We start from the raw sequence: 10,823 nt of genomic DNA, 5'->3' as shown, positions 1-10,823 counted from the left end.
CCAGCCTAAGTCTTTACCAATCATCAAGACCGCTACGATACGAGACTGTCTTGCGACATTTAAGGGAGAATCTTTCAAAATGCGACACAGCGGCTGGTTTAACTTGGCAATATTATGTATTTCGCTCAATCAACACTCATGCTTATGTGACTCAAAATATGACAAAGAAACACCCACCACGATTTATAAAACCGAAACCGAAGAACGCATCCAGTGTGACAAATCTTTGAGAAAATAACGGCATCCATTTCGCCAAGTGGTCTGTGATGGGTCCTACAACCCTGACGATTAATTTCCCTCAATCGAACTGTCCGTCACGGCCCCATTTGAGCAATGGCCAGTTCTCAGTATTTATGGCCAGCAGTGGAAACTGCTTTATTTATCACTGCAAACGATAATTGATTTATCAATTTCACGAAGTAAAGACAAACAACTAGTATTCAATCGAAGAACCAAAACCTATTTTGACGCCAAAACGTCATTGTTTGGATTGGAATTGACGCTGATAATGAAGGTCAGTCTTCTGTTCAAACTAGCAACTAGGATTTCAGTCAACAAATGATCGTCAATGAACAGTCTGACGATTGATCAGATGATCCTCAACCTTTTTTCTCCATTTTGGATAGAAAATTGTCATGAAGCTCAACTCAAGACGTCAACTAAGCAATTAACGCTTTAAAAGATGCCTTGGTAATTCGACTTCACAATTAACATACCTAGCTCAATACAACATCACCTATAATTGTAAATATTAATAATTATGTAAATTAACAAGTTAATCTTTACGCGTTCATGAATAATAAATAAAAAGTAAAAAAAACTAAAACCCAACTACGACAAAAAACGACGCTAAAAAAGTATAAAACAAGATTTTCAGAATACTGAACTGAACAAAGTTGCTAATGTAGTTGCATAGTAATTTTCATGTTTGGAAACCGCAGTCACACGTTATCAAAGTGCTAAGGTAGGTAGGTATATGTAACGTGTGACTACGCCTTTCCAAACATGAAAATTACTATGCAACTACAATAGCAACTTTGTTCAGTTCAGTATTCTGAAAATCTTGTTTTATACTTTTTTAGCGTCGTTTTTTGTCGTAGTTGAGTTTTAGTTTTTTTTACTTTTTATTTATTATTTGTACCATTTTGGTGTTAAAGTGTATTTGTGGCGCATAATATGCGAAGCAATGAACGAAAAGATGTGAATTATATGCAATCAGCCCATGAATACAGGTAAAGTCACGAGCAAATGCTAGTAATATATATATTTTCATAATGTACAAGTAAAGCCCTTTCAAATGATACCAAACACGGCATATTTATCTTAACTTTATTTTTTTACTCTGTATGTTTTGTCCGCTAGAGGGCGCCACATTAGATTTTGTGAAACCCCATTTAGCCTATAACCAGCGGACAATTAAGACGCTTCTAATGGTATGTCATTTGTCAAATTCTGATAAGTAGTTTAGAAGTTACGAGGGAACAGATGAACATACATACATACATACATACATACATACATAGCCTGTCAAAATCATAACCCTCCTTTGGCTTTGCCGTAGTCGGGTAAAAAATCAAAGCGTCCGTCATCGCATTAAAATGGCCTGCTCCGCTTGGGCCTCTAAAAGATATTTTCTCATAAGTTATCGCAGTGCACAAAAACAAATACCTGCTAGCTAATGTCCTTAATTGCTGTCGCGGTAGCCATCAGCCAGGACCGCTGCAGATCAGCCAGGCCATGCATCATAGTAACCAGCAAATCAGCGATAATCATCATCGTCATTTCAGCCATAGGACGTCTTCCCTCAATGATTTCCAAATTGACTAGATGGCGGCAGCAGCCTGCATCCAGCGCCTTTTGCAGGAGCATGATCGTCGCTAAATAATTAACTAGAAGCAAATAGAGGATTTGGTTTACACTCCCCAGACTTATACATTGACCAGATCAGTTGGGGAGGCCTGATGTTCGCATATTTTGTACCTTATTTGCCTCATCCATGATTTAGTCGTCCCTTACGACATCGACGGGAACAGAGTCCTATTCTGCTCTGCCGGAACCACATGTACTAATGTCACTAAGATAAATTCGTATCAAAGTACCTGACGTGTGTTAATTCCGTCTAATATACACCCAAAACACTTACAACAAATGGCTGTTCCGTTTATGCTTCGAGCTCGTACGCCTAGCCATAATGTATCCACACATAGCCACCATTTTGGGAGATTTCCCGCCTCCACCAGGGCTGCCAGTATTAAGAATGCTAATTTACACGCGAGTATTTGGATTTGAGCCAACTAACATAAATATAGAAGTAATGGTAATGCAAGATTAGTGGTTGTTTGCGATAGCTCTAATTCATGGATGGCATGCCATAACTTTGAAATAAGGAGGTAGAAGACATTGAAAAAATTCGATGATGCCAGAAGTAGGTCTGCTTAGTTAGATTTGTATTCGTTTAGGGATTGACATACGAAATCACGTATGTAGTAGGCAAACAATTACTTACATCTTTGACAATTTGATTGTGTTCAGTCATGGTCACAAGTAGACTGCTGGTATGTCGTCATTTGTCCAGAAAGATTTGATCTTGTCACCCTGAAATCATTACTAAAATTTTCGCTATTTCTCTACAACACACAACACTCACAGTTACTATAACCCTTTTTCACACTTTACTTCAGGAAAACTGAATCCATAAGACATTAGAAGCAAATCGCAGCAACCCTAACTGCCCCTAGTTAATCTTTATACACGGGGGAATGAAAAACCCACTCTAATGCGTAGTAAGCACTGGTGATATATCGCGAAGCCCAAGGCACGCGTAAAAGTTTCACTGCACGTTCGTAATGACTTGCCGAGACTAACTCTATTAGGCTATTTGGACTAACTTCGGTACTAAACGGGTTCCAAGTTTATTTACATTTGTCAATTTCAATGGAAATTAACTAGTAATCTCAAAAGTCCGACCTGGGAAGACCTAATTCAGGGTGGAAAAGATATATTGTAATGTGTACGCAATATAAACTAAATACATACGTGTAATATAAACTAAATTAATCTAGTAGGAAGGAGGTATTAATTTGGATCACCTGTTTATACTTTTAATTTAAATCTTGATGGCTTCATAAGTACAGAAAATTGATTTAGTGCCTATATTTTTCTAAAAACTTAAGGAATAAATGTAGGTATTTACAAAATTTTTAAACATTAGGTCTAGGTAGGCAAATCTTTCCAAGGCTTTGAAAACCCTTAGTATTGGTACCTTCAAAATCCATTTACACTTTGCTGCGTAAATTACATTTACAAACTTATACAACGATTACAGTAGGCCGGTTCAATATAAAAATCATGTTATGTCGTTTTCAGTCGCCTTTCATCTCAATAATCCTAAGCCTAAAGTGACGTAAGTTTTTACCCGACCTTTTTAGCCGAGAGCCGAGAAAAAGGTTAGTAAATCCATATTACCAAACTGCCTATGTGTCACGTTTGTTAACTACCGGACTACTCAGTCTTTTCGTATTACTTACGTATATCTACAGGGTGTTAGGTAAATGGGTATATGAGCCGACACTAGCCCATGTTACATGGGCATAATAAATGGTAGGTATGGTGAAGTTTAAAAATTGATATCTTTGTTCAACAAATCAAAACAACAAATCTTTGGACAACCGCCTCTGTGGTCTAGTGGTAAGACCACCTGCTTCATACGCAGAGGTCCCGGGTTCGATTCCCAGTGGGGGCAGATTTTTCTGTTCAGTTTGGTTGGTGGTAGTGGGCTTGTTCTAAGTCTGCCTGGCTAGCTACCACCATCTTACTTAAGTCTGTCGCCATAACAACAATGTTAACGGCATTGTTGTGTTCTGGCAGTTAGAGGTAAGATAGCCAGTTCCTCTGTGGTTGAGGATTCCGGGTGAAGCTCGCTTCCACCTTCGGCCTGATCATCACTTACCATCAGGTGAGATACAGGCCAAGAGCTTCCTCGTTGTGGATAAAACAAATCTTCAATTTAATTATTTTAATTTTCATACAAATCGATTTTATAAAATTTATTATGTATTAAAAAAAATGTGATATCAAACTGACTTCACCATATCAATTATATGCCCATGCCCATGTTAACATGGGCTAGTATCGGCTCATATACCTATTTACCTAACACCCTGTATTTTAAGACTACCCGGCGTCAATGACGCTGGGTCATATTGACCCGAGGCATTTTCAAACGTTCATAATTTTTTTTTGCGTCCATTTTGTGGTTCGGGCGTTCGTATAGCTGGAGATAGAACCTCCCTAAATCCATTCCGTTAGTTAACGTATTGTGACTCCGCTTGCGTAGCGATATACACAGGCTTCAAATTAAAACGGGTCATTATGACCCCGCGTCATCGGTGGCGCGGTGATTTTGTGACTTACTTTTATTCGCTTATTTTGTGTTTAGTACTAGCTTATGTTGTTCTTTTTTAAGTTTTAGTCAAAATGTCTTTGTTAAATGACCCAGCAAGAATGTAGCGTTGCTGGAAGAGTCGGGTTCCGAGATTGAAGAATTTCAGGCTGTAATAGCCAGAACTTAGAAATGGCAACGAATGTGAAAAATACGCAAATAATGGGGACTCAGTGTTCGAATAATCTTGAACTTGCATTAGTACGACGCCGGCAAGTGCGTCATGCCACATTTACATGCCCAGACCATATGATTACATACTGCACCAGTTGCAGCAGTTCCATGGCTCTGAATGATGTAGTAGAAGACTGATCTCATTGTATCTGCATATAAAAAGTTGATTTTATCTCATTTTCACTATATAACATTGTTGATTCCCATTAATACTAGAAATATTTACCAAAAATAAAACATGTAGACTCAAATGTGTTTCTATACATGATTTTTTCATGTTTTGTTTAAAAATTCATAAAAAAATATTTATTTCATGCATTCGTTTTATTTTTGGTTTATTAGCTTAGTAAAGAACCCTATATACATAGACAGTAATTAAAATTAAGCTTACTTGTACAATTTCCTGAAAAAATGATCGATGAAATGTGGGTCAATATGACCCGGGGTCATCGTCTTTGCAATTATTTTCACGTCATTGGCGCCGGGTTAAGTATAATATACATTAGAGTTTGTTTGTTTGGTTCCATGGGCTAATTAATCTCAATACTAGAAGGCAATTATTTTTATCACCACACTGTGGTCAATAGGAGTGATGCATCAATGAAAAATATTGCAAAAGCGGGATAAATTATTCAAACTATGACACAGTGTAGTATTTAAATAAAGAGCCTATCGATTTTGATGATAAACTATGAATATGAGTAGGTTTATTAAAATAACAGAAAATACTGAACATCTTTGTAATTTATGGTGAAAGTATCCTTTTAACGTGTAAAACACACAGACAAAATTCTTATAAAGTTTGTATCTACAAATATTAGTTGCCAACCGTAACCGATAGAATATCAACTCAACAGGTGTTGAAAATGACCTGGAAATTCAGCTACAATTTGGGATTTGGATTTAACAGCTTCAACTGAAAAGGAGAAACACGATATCTCGGATTTCAATTTACAAAATAGAAATAAAATGTCTATGGATGTTTGTTCAAATAAAGTGAAATAAGCTCTAGAGTTAATTGATTAAGATTTTATTTTATTTATTTATATTTAAAACCTACCTGCTATTGGTATGTCACATGCATGCTTAATTTAACTCTGTGAAGTCATATTTTGAATCAGTAATCTACTTTTTCTGAGAGATTCTGTGATGAAAAAAAATGTTTATTAGTAAAGTACGCTAGCATTCAGAACATTTTCGTATTTATGGAGATCGCGCTAACATTATGCTAGCGCCCCAGGTACTTAAAGAGTTAGTGCGGCACAAAAAAAATATACTACAACAACAACAACAATGTTGTTTTTGCTCTTTCTGCAAAACCTAATCCTGAATGTTATTGATTGACGTCATTCAACGTTAGTCGGCGGGGCCATCTTCGCAAACTTCTGTACTGACTCACCATCATCATCATTTCAGCCATAGGACGTCCACTGCTGAACATAGGCCTCCCCCAATGCTTTCCATGTTGATCGATTGGCAGCGGTCTGCGTCCAGCGCTTCCCTGCTACCTTTACGATGTCGTCGGTCCACCTTGTAGGTGGACGTCCCACGCTGCGTTTTCCGGTACGCGGCCTCCATTCCAGAACCTTTCTGCCCCATGAAGACTAGAGTGTATAACCAATGTGTGTTACCAGTGATAACTTATGGCTCGGAAACGTGGCCTCTCACTATAGGCCTTATACAGAAGCTCAAAGTTGCACAGCGTGCTATGGAGAGGGCTATGCTTGGTGTTTCTTTGCGAGATCGAATCAGAAATGAGGAGATCCGTAAACGAACCAAAGTCGCTGACATAGCCCGACGGATTAGCAAGCTGAAGTGGCAATGGGCAGGGCACATAGTACGCAGAACTGACGGCCGATGGGGCAGAAAGGTTCTGTACTGACTGCTGACCTATTAATTATAAAAGTGCACTTCGCTGTGATTTAGTATATTAAAGCTGCACCTTTCAGCGTCAACTTTCGAAGTTCTGGAGCATTCGAACAAAATAGAGGAATCATAAGGCAGAAGGTCCAGGTCAAAGACTTTGGAAGGACACCGTCAGGTTTTAGTGTAACCCACTGGTTTCCCCGGGCCAGTGGGTTATGTAATTTCATGCATTTCCTGACGAAAAGTTACCTACTGCTCTACAAAATATGAGTAGGTATCATCATTAATACGTATAAGTCTATTGCAGACTATCAGACTACACACCAAACCCGCCGACCCGCCGACATGAGTCGTAGACTTTTGAAAGTTAATAGTTCTAGAAATCATTACAAATCGTCGACATGTTTCTTTTGAAATAAAGCTGTCGCGTTGAGATCTTGAGTCCTTAAAATCCCATTTATTCCAATTATCGGGAAAAGTTAATTAAAATTGTTGATTATCTACCACAAAGTCGCATATCCAGTAACATTATTGACTCTAACTAAGCTGTAATGTTAATTCAACTTTGTACTTATAAACAAAGCTTTACAAAAATATTCCTTCAATTATTCTAACTAAAATACCAACACCACTTATGTATTTACCCTATTTTTGAGCAAATAAAGAATTTGAATTTGAATTTTGAAAAACTAATGTGTAGTTTCGCGTAATTCCCAAGAGTAGGTAATATGTATTTTGAGGGTGGTTAGGACCTATTTTCGAATCAAAAAATATTTATGGTATCTTTAATTTAAACAATATTATTACGTGATCGACGGCAGAGTAAACCTTCTGTGTGTACTTTTTTTACAATTCAGTGGACTGTTTTTGTTAGATAGTTGGTGCTTTTAATTATTATGCAAATTAATGGACACCGAAAACTTGGAGCTCCGAGAAAATTTATAATTGAACGGTGTAAAAACTAGGAGTATTTTATACGTAAGACGAAGAAAATCACCGGCGGATTAACAGCTTTCAGGGTTTCTGTGCGATGGTAAAGTGCAGGATTTTTATCGTGAATTAAATTCAATGAAAATGTGCTTTTTATTTACTTACTTTTATGGGCTGTAAGTGCGCAGTTTCTTCATATGATTTGTATATTTATAGGATCTTATGACGGCTTTTTGTTCGCCAACTTAAATTACCATTTATGAATACCACAGCAAATAAAACCTTATTCAACAATTAATATATTACGGCTATGTTGATTGTTTCAAGCTTATTATTTATTAAACGAACACATTAATTAGATAAAGACCGCTGATCTCACCTTCCACAATTTATTATCTAAATATGAATGGTAACTGACGTTACTTTTTTTTGTAGGAAAAACTAGTGTATTAAACTTAAAGGCGTAAGTAAAATTGCACAATAAAACAAATCCTCGTCAGCTCTTAGGTCAAAAGATCGCATTACCTTCGTACAAAAGTCGGCCAAGTGCAATCTTGCCAGCCTTTAGTATTTTCCGTGGAAACCCTTATAATAGAAATTTAATGGGGTTACATTTTATAATGTGTGCATGCATTTTATAAAACGTTACGCTCTCATTTCTTAGGATTAATTCTCAATTGAGAGTAACAGAGGCGCTCGTTCGCTGTAGTACGTGTAGGTATTGTGTAAAATGTATATAGCAATTAGCTACATATTTTGATTAGGCTGCAATTAAATCGCTATCTTATAAGTTGTCGATACGTATGGACGTCTACTTTCATATATTTAAGTTAATTTACTACTTAAGAAACTAACGTAACCGACATACTTAGTATGCAAAACTGCCAAACTTTAGTAGCCGGGGCACATAGGTACTTAGGTCATATAGTAGAAAGCTCGGCTGTTAGCAGAACAGAAAAGTTGAGGTGAACATAGACCGCCATCTGTCCTCTATCCTGATCCAAGAAATTTGGATCGAAGTAACAACGCAGTTTATTTATTAGCATTAAGGTTTTTTTTTTCACGGACTCAGACTGGATGCAGTATTAGCTTATTACTTACTATTAAGGTCTCAACTCGTCAAAAATTAATATTATATGACTTTTATTTGCATCATCTTCATCACACACCTATGACTCGTATGTGAAGGTGCACTAAGCGTCTGATCCCATTTTGAATTCTAAGGTCTCCATTGTCCAAACTGGAACTGTCATTTCAGTTTCTTTCTCGCCTTAAGTAATTGGTTGTCAACTTGTAAGCAACTGTACAGACCTTTCACAACTCACACAAGCACCTGCTTCGAGCTTTTTGTTAGACCCTTCAAATAATTTAATTGGGATTTCACTCAAGTTAAGTCCCAACGCTTGTGGATTTAATTAACGTGTCTAATCTATCTACAGGGTGGAAACGATAAGTGATCTCACTCGATTATTCTAAGCACTTATCGTTTCCACCCTGTATGTCTATAAATGCGAAAAGGTCACATTTATCACGAAATCTCAGAAACTACAAGTGCTAGGAGTCTCAAATTTTTCATGGGGGAAGAACCCCAGAAGAAGACGACGTTTAGAACGTAGGTGCTCATTAAGACGGGATTTGCAAAATTCAACCCCTAAGAGGGTAAAACGGGGTTCACGCGTACGAAGTCGCGGGCGGCCGCTAGTTTTTACAAGATTTTAAATATTTGTATTTTGCGGAATCTCAAAAGTACTTCTTCCAAAATTCATAAGAACCTAAGTAAGTAAATTTTGGAAGAAGTAAATATTTTATTGAATGTAAAGCTATGGAAAAAATATGAACGTTTACGCGTATCATAATATTTATTAAGGAATCAATTTTGGTGGAAAATACCGGGAGCCTTAATACGGAGTGAAAGCCGAAGATATTTCCTGGGTCCTCCAGGGAGGGCGGAGGACTAACCTCACAATTTGGACGACAATTTATTACGACCAGAGGGATAAGCCCAGGCTTTGGCTACTTTTTAATATTATTTTCATAGTTACACACCGGATTTATAAAAATCGGAAAACTATAACTGCTATGTGCTTTTAACTGCAGCCTCTATGATTATAGCTATTTATCTAATAAATACGCCGACTATTATTTTTAAATATAATGAATGTTCTAAATTATTTTGCTTTGGTGAAAACAAACATGATAACAGTAGATTTAATTCTGAAAGTTCGTTCGTGGAAAACAAAGAAAACTCATAACTTAGGTACACGATTCTAAACGTACATGGACGTACAAAACAACCGCCGTTTTATTAGTATCAGCCGAGATCCTCTGGGATATGTGAAATAGGCGGCCAACTACTTTATTATTGACCAAAAGATGTTATTTATTTACCTCCGTAGACCTAGATACGTGTTACCTGAGGCAACTGCGGTTTTGGGACTTGTATTCCGTAGGCGGGCTTAACATTTTATTAAACATTTAGGACTGCGTGGGCTAGCTGACGTTTCTAATAATTGCCTTACCTCACTTAGACCTACCTGCGTTATTTACGGCGCGTCTAAAACAACGCTAAGGGATCTTCTTTACTACGGTCGTAGCAACAAAGCCGTATTTTACTTTTTATTTATTTGTATAGTAGCAAACGAGGATGTCCTTTAAATATTTTTGTGAAACGCGTTGTAACTTTGTTTTTGACTTTTGATAAATGGACTCGCCTTTTGAAGGCCAAATAAATTTAATTTTAATGTCCTATCAATCCACAAGGGGTCCAGCCAAATCTACCCGACCCTAGGGGGCCCCGGCCCAAGACCCTAATCGCTGTGATGCTTCAGGGGCCCCCCTGAAAAATATCTAGAAAAAAACCCTACATACACCAAGGCACAAAATTTATTTGTCAGTTATAATTAATTTTAATCCTACTAATATTATAAAGGCGTAAGTTTCGATGTCTGGATGTCATGATGTCTGGATGTTTGTTACTCTTTCACGCAAAAACTACTGAACGGATTTTGTTGAAACTTTACTGTACCCAGATTAACATATAGGCTATAATTTATGACGATATGTGACAAATGAATTTCAACAAATAAATAAGACGTGTCTAAAAATGCCATCTATCATCATTGGTTAAAATCTACAGCGCTGGACAAATTACTGTTTTTGACGTTGGTAAATATTTATGCTGTGAAACGCCATCTATCAACATGATATCTAACGGGGGTAAAACGAGGTCCACGCGTACGAAGTCGCGGGCGGCCGCTAATACTAATCTTCTAGGCTGACCTCATCACTTTGCGAGCATCGTCAATAATTCCATCTTGCCAGAGTCCGCCTGACTAGCTAGATAGGATCCCCATCGTCAATACGTCAATATAACCTAACTAATCAAAGTAATCAACTAAGGCTGAGTTGCACC

The 10,823-nt window shown here is 37.3% G+C and overlaps 1 non-coding gene across 1 annotated transcript; it reads left to right on the top strand.

Annotated features, from left to right (window-relative positions):
* Window positions 1-3,670: 3,670 nt before the first annotated feature.
* TRNAM-CAU (transfer RNA methionine (anticodon CAU)) lies at window positions 3,671-3,742 on the top strand. The gene has a single exon. It is a non-coding gene; the product is annotated as a tRNA-Met (tRNA).
* The last annotated feature ends 7,081 nt before the right edge of the window (window positions 3,743-10,823 follow it).

This window comes from Ostrinia furnacalis, unplaced genomic scaffold (assembly GCF_004193835.3).
Source record: "Ostrinia furnacalis isolate ACB-3 unplaced genomic scaffold, ASM419383v2 OfSCF3858, whole genome shotgun sequence".
Lineage (NCBI taxonomy): Eukaryota > Metazoa > Arthropoda > Insecta > Lepidoptera > Crambidae > Ostrinia > Ostrinia furnacalis.
This window is presented reverse-complemented; position numbering and strand designations above follow the sequence as displayed.